The sequence below is a fragment of the Phascolarctos cinereus genome, unplaced genomic scaffold, assembly GCF_003287225.1.
Source record: "Phascolarctos cinereus isolate Bilbo 61053 unplaced genomic scaffold, phaCin_HiC Scaffold_2;HRSCAF=192, whole genome shotgun sequence".
Taxonomy (NCBI): domain Eukaryota; kingdom Metazoa; phylum Chordata; class Mammalia; order Diprotodontia; family Phascolarctidae; genus Phascolarctos; species Phascolarctos cinereus.
Window position 1 is genome coordinate 20,080,198 of NW_027555625.1, and position 15,128 is coordinate 20,095,325.

Here is a 15,128-nt window from a genome sequence, read left to right on the forward strand (position 1 = left end):
ACCATAAGAAAAAGGCAAATCAAAACAATGTTGAGGTTTCACCTTACATTTTGAAAATTGATAAAGACAAGAGAGAAGCATGCAAACTGAGAATGAAGTCAACAGAATCAAGAAAACAATATACACAATGACTACAATGCAAATGCAAAGAACAGTCACCCCCAAATCAAAAGTCAATATCATAAAAGAATAAAGTACAACCGCATCATGAAATAAGAAATGAAAAGACATACCACCTCTTCCCCTTACAGAGGAAGGAGAGCCATTATTTTACATTGCACGCATTTTCAGACTTCTTCAACATATTGGTCAAGTTTTTTTCCTTATTTTTCCTCTACTTTTTCTTTCTTTTATTGTCTTTAAAAATATTATTTGTTACGTGGGATGACTCTCTGGGAGGGGGAGGAGGAGGCATGCTGGAGGAAGTAATAGTAAAAAAAAAAGGCATCAATAAAAACATTTTTCAAAATGAAGGTCTTACAGGTCATCTAGTCCAAATTCATCATTTTACTTATGAGGAAACTAATACCATAGAACCTACATGATTTGGCCAGGGTCATACACGTCATAAGTCAAAGGGATAAGATTTCAACTCAGATGTTTAAACCTCAAAATATGTTTACTTTCCACTATCTTTCATCTGAATTTGGACTACAAAATATTTAGGTCCTTTCAGTCTAGAAAGAAAAAAAAAGATCTGAAACAGTATGACATGAAATTTGATATGATTATCATTAGTCTAGACTGAAATGAACACAATATCACCCTCACCTACATCAGTACTGTTGACTCTTCTGGACAGCTTGCTGTTCATTCTTTGGTCTCTTACATACTACAGTATGATTCCATGGAACCCAGTCTGCTGGGTCACCCCTTGCTGACATCTGCTCACCAGCTTCCTGACCAGTCCTATCCACTGGCAAGTGATCACAATGCCTGATTTTCCTTGGACACAATTAGCAGCAAACATTTCACAAGATAACAGCAATAATAACATTAATAAAAGCAGCCTCTTGAACTGGGCAATGTAAGTAGAGTTAAAGTTAAGAAAAGAACAAAGTTCTCTGGAGCTGGAATGAGCCCTGAACACCATAGCAGGCTGGGTCCCACACGAACTGGCTCCCCGAGCCAGTTGTTAAAATTTTCATGGGAGCCTTTACACTTTACAAATTGGACAACACTACAAATGAGGGCTTGTTTTATTGTTCTGTGGATTGTCTAGACTTAAGAAAGGAATGAGGAAAAAAATGTTTAACAATGGTGATTAAACTCAAAAGTTTGTCCTACATGCATTTTTTTTGGAGAGCCAATTGTTAAATATTTACCAGTGCACCCCTAAATCTAAAACATTCATTTTACAGTGAGAAAACTGAGAATCATACAGGTATAAGTAAGAGGTAAGACAGTTAACCCCACCTACTTCCAGAGTCCCTTATTCGCTTTCCACTATATTCCTGACAACCCTCACTTTCTTTTTAAATTTAATTTTTTATTAATTAATGTGTTTATTTTTAGTTTTCAATATTCACTTCCTTAAGATTTTGAGTTCTAAATTTTCTCCCTCTCCCTACCTATCTCCCTCCCCAAGATGGCTTGCAATCTGATATAGGCAATACATACGCATTCATATTAAACATATTTTCATACTAGTCATGTCGTAAAGAAGAAGTAGAACCAATGGGAGGAACAACTAGAAAGAAGAAACAGAGAGAGAGAGAGAGAGAGAGAGAGAGAGAGAGAGAGAGAGAGAGAGCAAATAGTATGCTTTGATCTGTACTCAGACTCCACAGTTCTTTTATGTGGATATGGATGGTATTTTCCATCATGAGTCTTTTGATGTTGTCTTAGATCCTGCATTGCTGAGAAGAGCTGTCTATAAAAGTTAGTCATCGCACAGTGTGGCTATTACTGTGTACAATGTTCTCCTGGTTCTGCTCACTTCAATCAGCAGTTCCAGGTTTTTCTGAAATCTGCCTGCTCATCATTTCTTATGGAATAATACTATTCCATTACATTCCTATGTCACAATTTGTTCAGCTGTTTCACAACTGATAGGCATCCTTTCCATTTCCCATTCTTGGCCACCACAAAAACAGCTGCTATAAATATTTTTTGTACCTGTGAGTCTTTTTCCCATTTTTATGATCTCTTTGGGATACAGACCTAGAAGTGGTATATCAAAGGACATACACGGTTTTATAGTCCTTTGGGCACAGTTCCAAATTGTCCTCCAGAATGGTTGGATCAGTTCACAACTCCACCAACAATGCATTAGTGTTCCAATTTTCCCACATCTTCAACATTTACCATTTTCCTGTTTTGTCATGTTAGTCAATCTGGTTGGTGTGATTCTGACCACCCTTTCTTCACCTTTCTGTTTGAATCCTCCTCAAGTATTAGAGCCCTGGACCGGGATCCTAGAATTAATACAACTGTGCACAATGTAGGCTAGAAATATAAACCGATTCAAGAAGAGGTTAGAGAAATGCCTAGAAGGTAGAAGACTGTTTTGTGCATGGAGGACTTTCAGATTGCTTTTGACTTGATGCCAGGCCATATCATGACAGATCATTTTGTGTCATTGGTACTACTACTAATAGTGCTGCTGCTGCTACTCCTGTTGTTACTACTGCAGCTACCAATAAGAATAAGCATAAGCTATGGGGGCACGGGTCTTTTAGCCCTATCAGTCAATCTTTCAGCAAGCATTTATTAACACCTACTGTGTGCGAGGTCTTGGAAAGGAATCTGAGGGATGATCTAATCTAGCCATTTACTTAAAAGATTCTGAGGAAACTGAAATCCAGAGAGGGGAAGGCACAGTAATGGCAGAGCTGGGGTTGAAATCCAAGACTTCCTATACCAAATTTAACACTCCAGCCATTCTGATGTCCTATAAAATGTAAGCTCCTTGAGTGCAATGACTCCTGTTTGGGGGGAGGGGGCTGTCTTGGGGAGGTGTTTATTTGATTTTGTCTCTGTTTCTCCATGCCTAGTACTGTGCCTAGCACATAATAGGTGCTTAATAAATATTTGATGATTGAATGATAATAGTGCAGATGACATCTCTCTCAACGCTTGCATGCAGATTCTATTCCATTTCTTCTCTTCAACTACCAGTGTAAATGTGACCCAGGACTAACCCTGTCCTCTCAAATGAAAAGGCCGTGGGGGTTTCATGACCTGAAAGCTTGATATGAGTCAACAGTGAGATAAGACAGCCAACAAAAACTCATTTGATATTTGGGCTGCATTAACAGAAGCATTCTGTCCAAAACGAGAAAGGTGATAGTCCCATTGCCTTCTACCCTGGTCACTCCACAGCTGGAGCGTTACAATCAGGTCAGGGTGATACATGGGAGGGGTAGTGACAGGCTAGGGTGAACCTGGAGGATTATATAGACTTAGAACCATGTTATATGAGTATGACACTCCCTCCTCTCCTCCAAGCTATTGTCCCAAGTCCCACCTGAATTGATGGTCTGGAACCCCAGAGAGTTCCCATTACTCCTTGGGGTCCTGAGAGTTACTGTCACACCTTGGGATCCTAGGAGGAACCTGAGGATCACTGAGATTTTTAGTATTATCAGTCACGAGTCCCCATAAATTTGATACCCTTTTGTTATCATCTGGATGCAATTAGCTTTTAGAAAGGTTATTTACTAAACAGTTATAGCATGGAGAGTTATAAAATAACTCCCTCCTCCAAAAAAAAAAAGGCACAATTTCTCCTTTCTCACACACAAAGTCCCTGGGGAGAGTGGGCTCATACTTACAATAAAATGACATTTACATTTACATAGAAGAGTAATTCATAGCTCCAAGTTATTGGATGTCCTCTTCTCCCTTCATCTTATCTTCATGAAGTTCCCTTTGGTTGTTCTTGGATTCAAGAGTTAGCACCCTTGGAGAATCCTGAAGCTGCTTTTTTTTTTCATTTGTCCTCGTATGTTTCTCATCAAACATCACTGTCAATCACTGCTGCACTGGGGGTGCTGCTACTGACACCAAAGGGACCTCCAGGTTTTCCAGACTCTTAAAGTTCACAAGGTCAAAGCCTTAGCAAGTCCAACTCTGAGAATCCAGTTGTCTTTTTCTCCAGAGAATTTCTACTTGGCCTCAGCATATCTACCTCTACTTCTAGCTGAATGTAATGTCTCCTACTAAACCAGTCTGTCTGGTTGCATGGTCAATGGGGAGAGGAAAGGAGAGAGATGATGGTCCTCCTCTCCATAAAGACAATCTTTTGTTATCTTCCTGGAATACTCCGCTCCTGCATTTAGAATTTACGTCCACCTGACTTGCTCTAAACTAGTTGGCTCTTTCTGTAGATAGCCCAAGAAGGGCAACCTCCCACAAGTCCTGAGACATTTCTACCACCAATCATAAGATATTCTCTATTTCAGTCAGTAAAAAAGCATCTGTCAAGCACCCAGTATGTGCCAGGCACTGTACCAGTATCAAACCCCATAGAATTATCTGCCTTTATGTAATGGCCCAAAGCATTTGTGATCCTTTGAAATTGATTAAAGACATTTTATACCTAGTTTATTTTGAGTAATTGTTGTTGTTGTTCAGTCATTTCAGTCATATCCAACTCTTTGTGACCCCATTAGGAGTTTTTTTTTGGCAAAGATACTGGAATGGTTTTCCATGTCCTTCTTCAGTTCATTTTACAGATGAGGAAACTGAGGCAAACAGGGTGAAGTGACTCTCCCAGGGTCACACAGCTAGTAAGTATCTGAGGCCAGATTTTGACTCAGGTCCTCCTGACTCCAGGCCTAGTATTCTATCTACTGTGCCACCTAGCTGCCCTTCGATTAATTAATTGATTCAGTTGAGATATCTGGGCTATCTGTGATTAATTAGGACAGGATCAAACCCTCATTCTTAAATGAGAGTGAAATGAATGTAGTGGGAGTTGTTAGCAAAAAGAAGAGATGATATCTGAATGATGGGAGAAATGCTTTCAGATATATGGAAGACTGTCATGGGGAAGAGAATTTCAATTTTTTTTTGAAAGTTGTAGTTCTTGGGTGAGCAGATAGTTCTAAGTAGAAAAATTGGTGGGTGGTTAAAAAGCAAAGAAGCAGGCTTTGACTCAGTATAGGGATGAACATCTTAAAAATAAGAGTGATTTGAAAATGTAATTGGCTGCCTTTGTCAGTAGTGAGCTCCCCTGTCTCTGGAGTTTTTCCAGTAAAGGCCATAATATCTCTTCTAGGAAATGTAATCAAGAGGATGGATTCCTGCTTCAGGTATAGATTCAGGCCAAGTGATATCTGAGATTCCCACCGATACTGAGATTCTACAAAATCTTCCCATGTGTGCCTCAGTTTCCAAGAATATTTCTGAATGTTACATGGTTCACTTTGCTCATTAGATTGATTCATGGGAAAACCCTATTCTTATGGCAAATATCATGTGAGCCATCACGCCACAAGGGTAAGAGCCATGGAATTAGAGAAGTTAGGTTTCAATCCCAATTTGAGCAGTATTACCCTAGCTGAATAACTTTATCTTGCTAGGCCTCCATTTCCAAACACTTCAAATGATGATAATGAGACATACTATCTACAATGGAAGCTCTAGTATTCCATGACTCACAGACACTGCAAGTCATGGATCATTGCATCATAAACATATGCCTGGAAAGGACCTTGGGAGTCACCTAATCCAACCCTCTTCTTCTACAATTGAGGAAACTAATAATTGAGCAAATTAAGTAAATTAGCCAGGACTAATAAGGGTCAGAGGCAGAATTTGAACTCAGATCTTCATAACTCCAAGACCACTAAGGTACCATGGTTCCTTAAAAAATTAAATTGAAGAACATCCAAAGGGAAATGGGCAGGGTATAACACATTAAAAACGAGGAATGGCATAAGACAGGCAACATAAAATACGTCTTCAGAGAAATGTGGCAGCTGGGTGGTTCTGAGCCCAGCCAGAGACAGGAAGACCTGAATTCAAATCCAACCTCAGAGTTTCCTAATTGCGTAACCCCAGGCAAGTCAATTAACCTCTGTTTGTATATTATAGATGTTCTTCATCGGTAAAATAGAGTAATAATAGCATCTGTCCCTCCAGAGTTGTTTTGAAGATCACATGAGATACCTATAGGGCACTTAGCCCAGTGTCTTGTATATAATAGGTACTGTTGTTTGTCCTTCATTTTCAAAGAGGACCAGTGACATCATGGAGTGAAGTCTTGACTTGCATGTGAACTGGATTTCAGTGATGTAAAGTTGGACAAAGTCATCAGCCTCACTCTCTCTTCCAGAGTCATCCAGAAATCCAGTGGCAGGACAAAAGTCAAGATGACTGGCAATGCCCTGGGATGCAGTACATTACCTTGGAATCTTTGATGTCAACCAGGCTCTAAGGGCATCACAGCACCTGCTTCAGCTGCCTTCATGGCCATTGGAACAAATTGTTCCCTGCCCATTCCACTGGGGGAAGTCTTCAGATGCTTGGAGTAGACACCCCTTACCTCACTGACAGGTTTGAGGACCACTGGTTACCCTCAACCTGGGTTAGTCCATTTGCTGAGCTGGTTTTACTGGGGTGTGGTCACTGAACATGCTATAGCATCTTGGAACCACAGGTGAGAGTTGGGTGAAAGTGGACACCAAAGGCAGATGAGCAGCCCTGAAAAGGGCTCAGCAGCCCTCACACCAGAGGTGCTAGTCCTCCCTAAACACCCATAGACCCCAGTAAGTGCTATATAAATGCTAGTTATTATTGGTGGTGATGGTAGTAGTAGTAGTATATGAATGTTAGTTATTATTGGTGGAGATGGTAGTGATGGTGGTGGTGGTGGTAGTAGTAGTAGTAGTAGTAGTAGTAGTAGTAGTAGTAATGTCATGGTTGTCATTAATATTAAATGTAGGGGCAGCTAGGTGGCGCAGTGGATAGAGCACCAGCCCTGGAGTCAGAAGGACTTGAGTTCAAAACCAGCCTCAGACCAAATACTTGACACTTACCAGCTGTGTGACCCTGGGCAAGTCACTTAACCCCAATTGCCTAAAAAAAAAAGAATACTAAATGTACAGCTAGAAAATAAAAGGAAGATAGGCTGGCCACACCATGAGAGTAATAGATACAAGACAACCTATGTCCTCCATTAGTACCCTTGTAAAAGCAGAAGCACAAAAGGCAGCCCCAAAAGGTGGAGTGGATGCCCTATGGTCAAGGATCAGCCTCTAGAATGGGCAGGCAAGGATGTGTTGGGAGCTGCCTTGTTGGAGGGAGGGTCCATGTCAGTGAGTACCAAATCCACCAAAGGTATTCCTGGCTACTGCCCACCCCAGGGTGAGGAAAGCCCTGTGGAAATCTCTCCTAATGGGGCTCCTTGCTTCCAGTCACTTCTCCAGTTAATCCAGCCTTCATTCATCTGTCATGTGATTTTTCTAAAACACAACTCCCGCTGTGTCATTCTCTTGCTCTATAAATTCTAATGCATCCTTGCTATATTGAGAATCAAATTTAAACTCCCTTATTTGGCTTTCTAAGCCCTTCCCCATGTGATAGTAACCTACTTCACTAGACTTGAGGGCTCCCCATCACACACTTTGATACAACTACACTGCCCTCTTTGCTATTTCCCCAGTTATGCCTCTCATCTACCATCACTAAGCTTTTTCACAGGCTATCTCTCACGCCTGGAATGCACTCCCTCCTCTTGACCTCTTAGAATCCCTAGAATCCTTGAAAGCTCAGCTCTCCCACAGAGGCTAATGTCTCCTGTCTAAATTTATATATACTTGTATATTGTATATGTATGCATAATATATGTATATTGATTATTACTATCATAGTTATGGTAACTAAAAAGCTGATACCATTTGCTGTTTTTCCCTCCTGCCTATTAATGAACCATACCGAACTAATCAAAGTTACCCAAAAAAGGAGGAGAAAAAAGGTGTCCAGTTCTATCACACTGGTTCATAAGTTTACATGAAACAAAGCTGGCTGTTTGGAGCCCTGAAACCACTCAGATGTGCTTTCTTCTTAAGTGAACATCTGTCTATTTGCAACTACTTGTAACAACAATTTTAAAAGAATTTTCTCAAATACAAATGCATGTCCTTCCACATGCTCCTTATGCCACAAGAACAGGAGAAAATTCCAGTCTTTGTCTCAGGGCTGGGGCCAAGACATTACTGGAGACAGTCTTCTCCACCACACAAAAAGCAGATTTCTAACCAAGATAGACGCAGCCCTGCCACAAAACACATTTCCAACCAAGTCAAGGAAAAGAAAGGTAACCATTTAACCCAGGACTCCATAAAAGAGAAGGAAATATTAGTGAGGCAAGTAAAGAAAGAGCAAGCTGTCCTTTCTTTAGTAAATGTTAGATCTCCAAGGGTCATGATCCAAGAGGACTTTGCAGTGATCTGACAAAAATCTTTAACTCAATCCATTTGCTAATAGGAAGAAAGCAAAAGATTTAGAGTGAGGAAGACCTGTATTCAAATCTTGCTTCAGATACTCTCTGTGTGACTTTGGCCAGTGCTCCTGATTTACTCAGAAACTGGGTGGCTCAGTGGATAGAGTGCTGGGCCTGGAATCAGAAAGACCTGAGTTTGAATCCAGCCTCAGACTTTTGCTAGCTGTATGACCCTGGGCAAGCCACTTCACCTTTGTTTTCCTTAATCTACTATAGAAGGAAATGTCAAATATCTCAAGCATCTTTGCCAAGAAAAATTCATAGACAGCATTGGCGTGCTGTGGTCCACGGGGTCAGGAACAGTCAGACATGCCTGAATGACTGAACAGCTGATTCACTCAGTCTACTCCCCGATGGCCCCACTCACAGCCATCATAATTTTTGAGATATAAATGCCTCTCCTTGCCTACCAATCCCCTGTGAAAAGTTTTTCTTTATTTAACATCTGTGCTCTTGACTCCTCTTGACCAGATCATTCCACCCTCTCTGTTTCCTCTCTATGTTTGACCTTGTAATCAAGGAATGCTTGAAGTCTTTAGGTAAGGACAGAGGTCTCTAGCCTTTACTTTCCAACTACGTGGTCCATGAATGTATGGCCCTACTGCTACTTATTTCTTTATTAGATCTCTTCTTTTCTACTCTATGTAAAGGAATAATTGAATCAAAATGGATCAGGTTGCAACCTTGTGATGTTTGCTATCTTCCTATTAGCAAATGGATTGAGTTAAAGATTTTTGTCAGATCACTGCAAAGTCCTCTTGATCATGACCCTTGGAGATCTAACATTTACTAAAGAAAGGACAGCTTGCTCTTTCTTTACTTGCCTCACTAATATTTCCTTCTCTTTTATGGAGTCCTGGGTTAAATGGTTACCTTTCTTTTCCTTGACTTGGTTGGAAATGTGTTGTGGCAGGGCTGCGTCTATCTTGGTTAGAAATCTGCTTTTTGTGTGGTGGAGAAGACTGTCTCCAGTAATGTCTTGGCCCCAGCCCTGAGACAAAGACTGGAATTTTCTCCTGTTCTTGTGGCATAAGGAGCATGTGGAAGGACATGCATTTGTATTTGAGAAAATTCTTTTAAAATTGTTGTTACAAGTCGTTGCAAATAGATCTTAGGATCTTAGATTTAGTGAAAGTGCCCTAAAGGCGCTAAAGAATGACCTGTAATACCCAGTCGAGCAGCATGGCCTTGAAGTCCACTACTGGAGGGGACCAAGTCAACCACAGATTAGATCTAGCACTGAGACACTATCTTCTGGATGAGCTTTGTCAATCAGCTGTACTTCATTTGGAAGTTAACTTAGTGGGGTGAGTGTTGGGCACAAACTGTACTAAGTTTGAGCCTACTCTTTCCAAGGACCAAGGTAGTGTAGGAAAAAATTGACTGTCATATGTCTAGAGGAATGGTTTCTACTTCTGCTCTTGCTCTATCTTCTTATTAAGCATCCCTTTGTAAAAGATAATTATTGTTAATTGGTTATATGTTACTGGAGTGCTAAGGTTATCTATGATAGAAGGGAGATACTAAGTGTAACTAGCATTTATCATTAGGGATAAATTTACACTGGAATGGTAACTCAAGCTGATAGCATTAGGGGATGACAACCTTCATGGGTACTCCTAGAACCTGAGGTGGCAAGACAGCCTTGCTCTGAAGGTCCCAATTGGCCAGTGCAAGTGGGAATTGAGATATAGATCCCCAAATTCTATAAAAGCTACATAAAGACAAAAGCCATATGGTCCCTGCCTTCAAAGGGCTTCCATTCTAATGAGAAGAAAGGGAAACAAGTACACAATAAATACAGGACTAGAAATAGATGTGGGTCGGTATTGCAGTGGTCCTCTCAAGAGAGCGTAAAGGGAAGGCTTTCAGCATCTTCTATAGATCTTCTACAGAGAAATGATGGGGAAAAGTGGACAAGAACTTCACAAGATGAAAATATAACCTGAGGCACATTAATGATATCACTTATTTCTGTATTCCCAGTGGCTAGCACAGGGCCCTGTAAACAGAGGCACTTCATGAATGTTTGTTGAATCAAACTGAAGGTTCACCTCACAAATGAGGGGGCTGGAGGAGACTGGAGTCTGGAGAACCATCCAATATCATTGCCAGAGACCCCAGCCGGACCCCTCACTGCACCACTGTGGGTGTCCTGTTCTTCAAAATTATATTCCAGTTTGTGTTTGTTTGGACTATGCTGCAGAAAGGACTCCAAAAGTTCCAATGTTTCTCCCCATTGCCAGACTAAGTGACCTCTCAGTGTCTTTCTAATTTAATTCAATAAGCATGTATTAAGCACCTGTTATATACCATGTACTGTGATAGGTTCTAATAAGAATGATTACATGTTTCCCAAACACATAACTCAGTTCATGGTATACAGTAGGTGCTTAATAAGTGGAGTTTGGTCTAATTAAAGGAGAAAACATTTGGTAGAGTGGAAGGAGTACTATGCCCATTGGAGTTGGAAGACCTGGAATCAAACCCTGCCTCTGATGTTTACTACCTAGGGCAAGTCACAGTTTTCCTGGGTTTCCATTCCCTTACCTATAAAATGAAAGAGGGGAGCTTGGGGTGGGGAGATTTACTCTAAAGTCTCTTTTGGTTCTAGATCTATGATCCTATGAGCGACCTTATGCAAATTGATTTCTCTGGGCCTCAGTTTCCTCATCTGTAAAATAAGAATGTTGGACTAGCTGACCTCTGGTGTCCTTTCTAACTCTAGTTTATGCTATGGTCCTATTTTCACCTAGGGTGTCTGGGAATACAATGCAGAGTGAGATAACACCTGAACTGAGCCCTGAGAAGAGACCAAGGCTGCGCAAAGCCGAGATGAGAACAAAGTGCAGTCCAGGTGAGGGGAAGTGCTCACGTGACCACACAGAGGCCTGGAACCTCAAGTTCCTGGAGCAACCAATAACCCAGCTTGACTGGAACAAAGAGTCTGAACACTTTTGATTGTGAGATTCTATCATTCTAATAATCAGCCAGTGTCTTAGTCCAGCAGAGAAAACATAAGCTGGGAACCAATTATGGCTCCCCTCTATGTTCATTTAGGATGTTCCTGCACTTAGACCAGAGGCAATGTGAAGGCCTGGGACTGTTTGCCATGGACAGCTTTGCCAAACTTTTCATGCCAGCATCCTAAAATGAAGAGTTATAAGCTTTTGCAACCACATGACCCTAAGAGGACTCACCCTCAAAAAGCAAAAATGTTGACATTCACCAGAATGTTTTACTAAGGCCAGAACAGCCATTCTGCATTGCAGGATGACGTGATTTGGTTCAGTCCAACAAGCATGTCTTAAGCACCCACTTCACACAAGATACCATGTTCAGCACAGGGGTACAAAGAAAAACAAGGCACGGAGTAGGGGAAAGAGAAGCAACCTTCAGCATGTCACTTGACCTCCATGGAACCTAGTCTCCTCCTTTGTAAAATAAGCAAGTTGGATTAGATGACTTCTGAAGGCCTTTCTAGCTCAAAACTCTATGATCCTATGCCATCATTCCACTTCCCTGGGCCTCAGTTTCCCCACCTGTAAAATGGGGAAGTTGGACTAGCTGACCTCTAAAATTCCTTCCAGAGTTAAGACAGTTATTCAGAAAAGAACTTTTACTTTTAATTTAATTTAATTATTTATATTTTTTACTATTTGTTTTATTTTTAAATGAATAGACAATGGAGACCAAAACGTTGATCTTAGAGCTCTCGTATCAACTCAGCTGAAAGGTGAGACAGTCACCTCATGGAGCCCTTTGATGAAGGGTTCAAGGTTGGGGAGCCCTACCTCCCTAAAACGATACACTCGATGTGATTATAGGTGGAAAAAATGGTCTCAAAAAAAAAAAAGGAATGTGAAAATCCCCAATCTGAGGAAGTAGATGCAGGGCTGGAAAGGAATCCAAGACCAATGAGTCCAATCTTATTTTTACAGTAGAGGAAAATGAAATTCAAAGAAGGGAAATAATTCACCCAGTACTGATAATTATGATAACTGTTTTTGTTTGTTTGTTTTTTACTGGAACTGTAATCTCATTGGCAACGGGAACTCCTGGTGAGAAAACTCCCTCCACCAATGCAAATCAGCACCTGTTATACAAATTTAGCTGGGGCACTGAAGCATTAAGTCCAGAGTCACATAGCCATATTGTGTCAGAAGCAGGACATGAACCCAAGTGTGCATCAAGGAGTAACATCTACTCTTCATCTGTTTTCAATCCGTGAAAGCAAGTAAGAAAAATCCCTGCACCTAGGTGAGTTGTTTTTTCCCCTGAAAAGTTAATAAAACCATCACTGGGAATTGATCAGTCCAGCTAATCATCACAGGTTCCATTGACCTAGCTTCTTGATTATCTAAGACATCTAGTGGCCTAGTGTTCTGCAAATGCAGGAGGGTGAGGAGCTGCACTGACCTGAATCAATGCTCCGTCTTTCCTGAATGTTCTGTCCTGTTATTGCTGAGGAAGCTTCCTTTTTATTATAATGTTCCAATCCTGACTTTGATTCCTGAGCTGACCCACTTTACTGACCAAGTATATCCTTAGTTAAAGACAACTTCTCTGTCCACTATGATGTGCTGATAATTATTTAATTCAACAAACATTTATTATTAAGTGCTTATTGTGTGCCAAGCACTATGCTAAATTCAGGCATGCAAAGTGAAAAAGGAAACGGTCCCTACCTCAAGGAGCTTCCATGCTAATCAAAGAAAATAACATGTATATAGATAAAGAACTACAAAAATTTAACAAAATAAATATAGTCATTGGGGGCACTGGAAACTGGGATAATAAAGTGGGGGAGTCAGTAGGGAAAAATAGCAATTTTTTAAAAAGAAAAAAGTAGGAAAAATCATTTATGGAATATTAAAAATATGCATATGGAATAAAAAGGGAGTTTAGAAAGAGACAGAGAAGTAAGGCCATGTTGGTAAATTTAATATAAATACTTTTTGAGGAAAAAAAAAGCTTATAACAAAATTTGTTTCATGTACAGTCTTTTTTTCTCTTCTTCCTTGTATATCAAATTGTCAATATCAATATCAATCTTGCTGAGATTTGTTAAGCTCATAATTTTCTTTTTTTAAGTGTTTTTTATGTGTTTTGATTTTATATAGCAAATATTTCCAAATGGGGGCAGTTAGGTGGCACAGTGGAGAGAGTGCTGGCCCTAAAGTCAGGAAAAATCTAAGTTCAAGTCTGGCCTCAGACACTAGCTATGTGACCTTGGGCTCTTAACCCTGTTTGCCTCAGTTTCCTCATCTGTCAAACAAGCTGAAGAAAGACATGGCCAACCACTCCAGCATCTCTGCCAAGAAAACCCCAAAAAGGGGTCACGAAGAGTTGGACACGACTGAAATGACTAAACAACAAAAATTTCCAGATTACCCACCCCATGAGAGCTCTCTTGTAAGAAAGTAAAACAATTCAACAGAACTAACAATATGGTGACCTCATCTGAAAGCATGTGTAGACACGCTGTAATATGTAATTACACCGGTAATCCCACAGATTCTCTATTTTAAAATCTTTCTTTTAAAAAAGCAAATTAACAGGATTTTATTTTCTCTCTATCCCACTCTCTAACCCATTGAATTAAAAAAAAAATCAAATCCCTTGAAATCAATATACATAGTAAAGGAAAATAAATTGCTTCATTGGCTCTGTGTGGATAGATAGATAGATAGATAGATAGATAGATAGATAGATAGGTAGGTAGATGAATGGATGGATGGATAGATCAGTGGATGGAAAGAGAGAAAGAGAGAGAGAGAAAAATGGATTAGTGGATGGATGGATGGATGGATGGATGGATGGATGGATGGATGGATGGATAGATGTACATATATCATTCTTTCCTCTAACTTCACCATCTCTCTTTGGTGACCAGTGTGCTTCATCACTCTTTGGTGACCAGTGTGCTTCATCATTGGTCCTTTCAAATCATGGATGGTCATTGCACAGGCCCCCCTCATTTTATTGTGCTTTACTTTATCCCACTCTACAGATATTGTGTTTTTTTTACAAATTGAAGTTTGTGGCAACCCTGAGTTGAACAAGTGTATTGGCACCATTTTTCCAACAGCATGTGCTCACATGGTGACTCTGTGTTATATTTTGGTAGTTCTCACAATATTTCAAATTTTTCACTATTATTAGTACACCTTCTGTGGTAATCTATGATCAGTGTTCTTTGACATTATCATTGTAATTGTTTTGGGGTGCCACGAACCATACCCATACAAGATGGAAAACTTGATTAACGTTGTATTGCTCTGACTGATTCACTGAATGGCCATTCCCCATTCTCTCCCTCTTGTCAGGCCTGCCTATTCCCTGGGACAGAAAAATACTGAAATTAGGCTAATTAATAATCCTATGATGCCCTGTAGGTGGTCAAGTGAAAGGAAGAGTCTATCAATGAGGTAAAACTTCATTATCTTATTTTAAGAAATTGCACAGCCACCCCAACCTTCAGCAACCCCCACCCCAATCACTCAGCAGCCATCAACATTGAAGCAAGAATATTCACCAGCAAAAAAGGCTCAGATCGTGGTCAGCCTTTTTTAAACAATAAAGTATTTTTTAATTAAGGTATGTATGTTGTTTTTAGATAATACTATTACACACATAATAGACTACGATATAGTGTAAACATAACTTTTACATG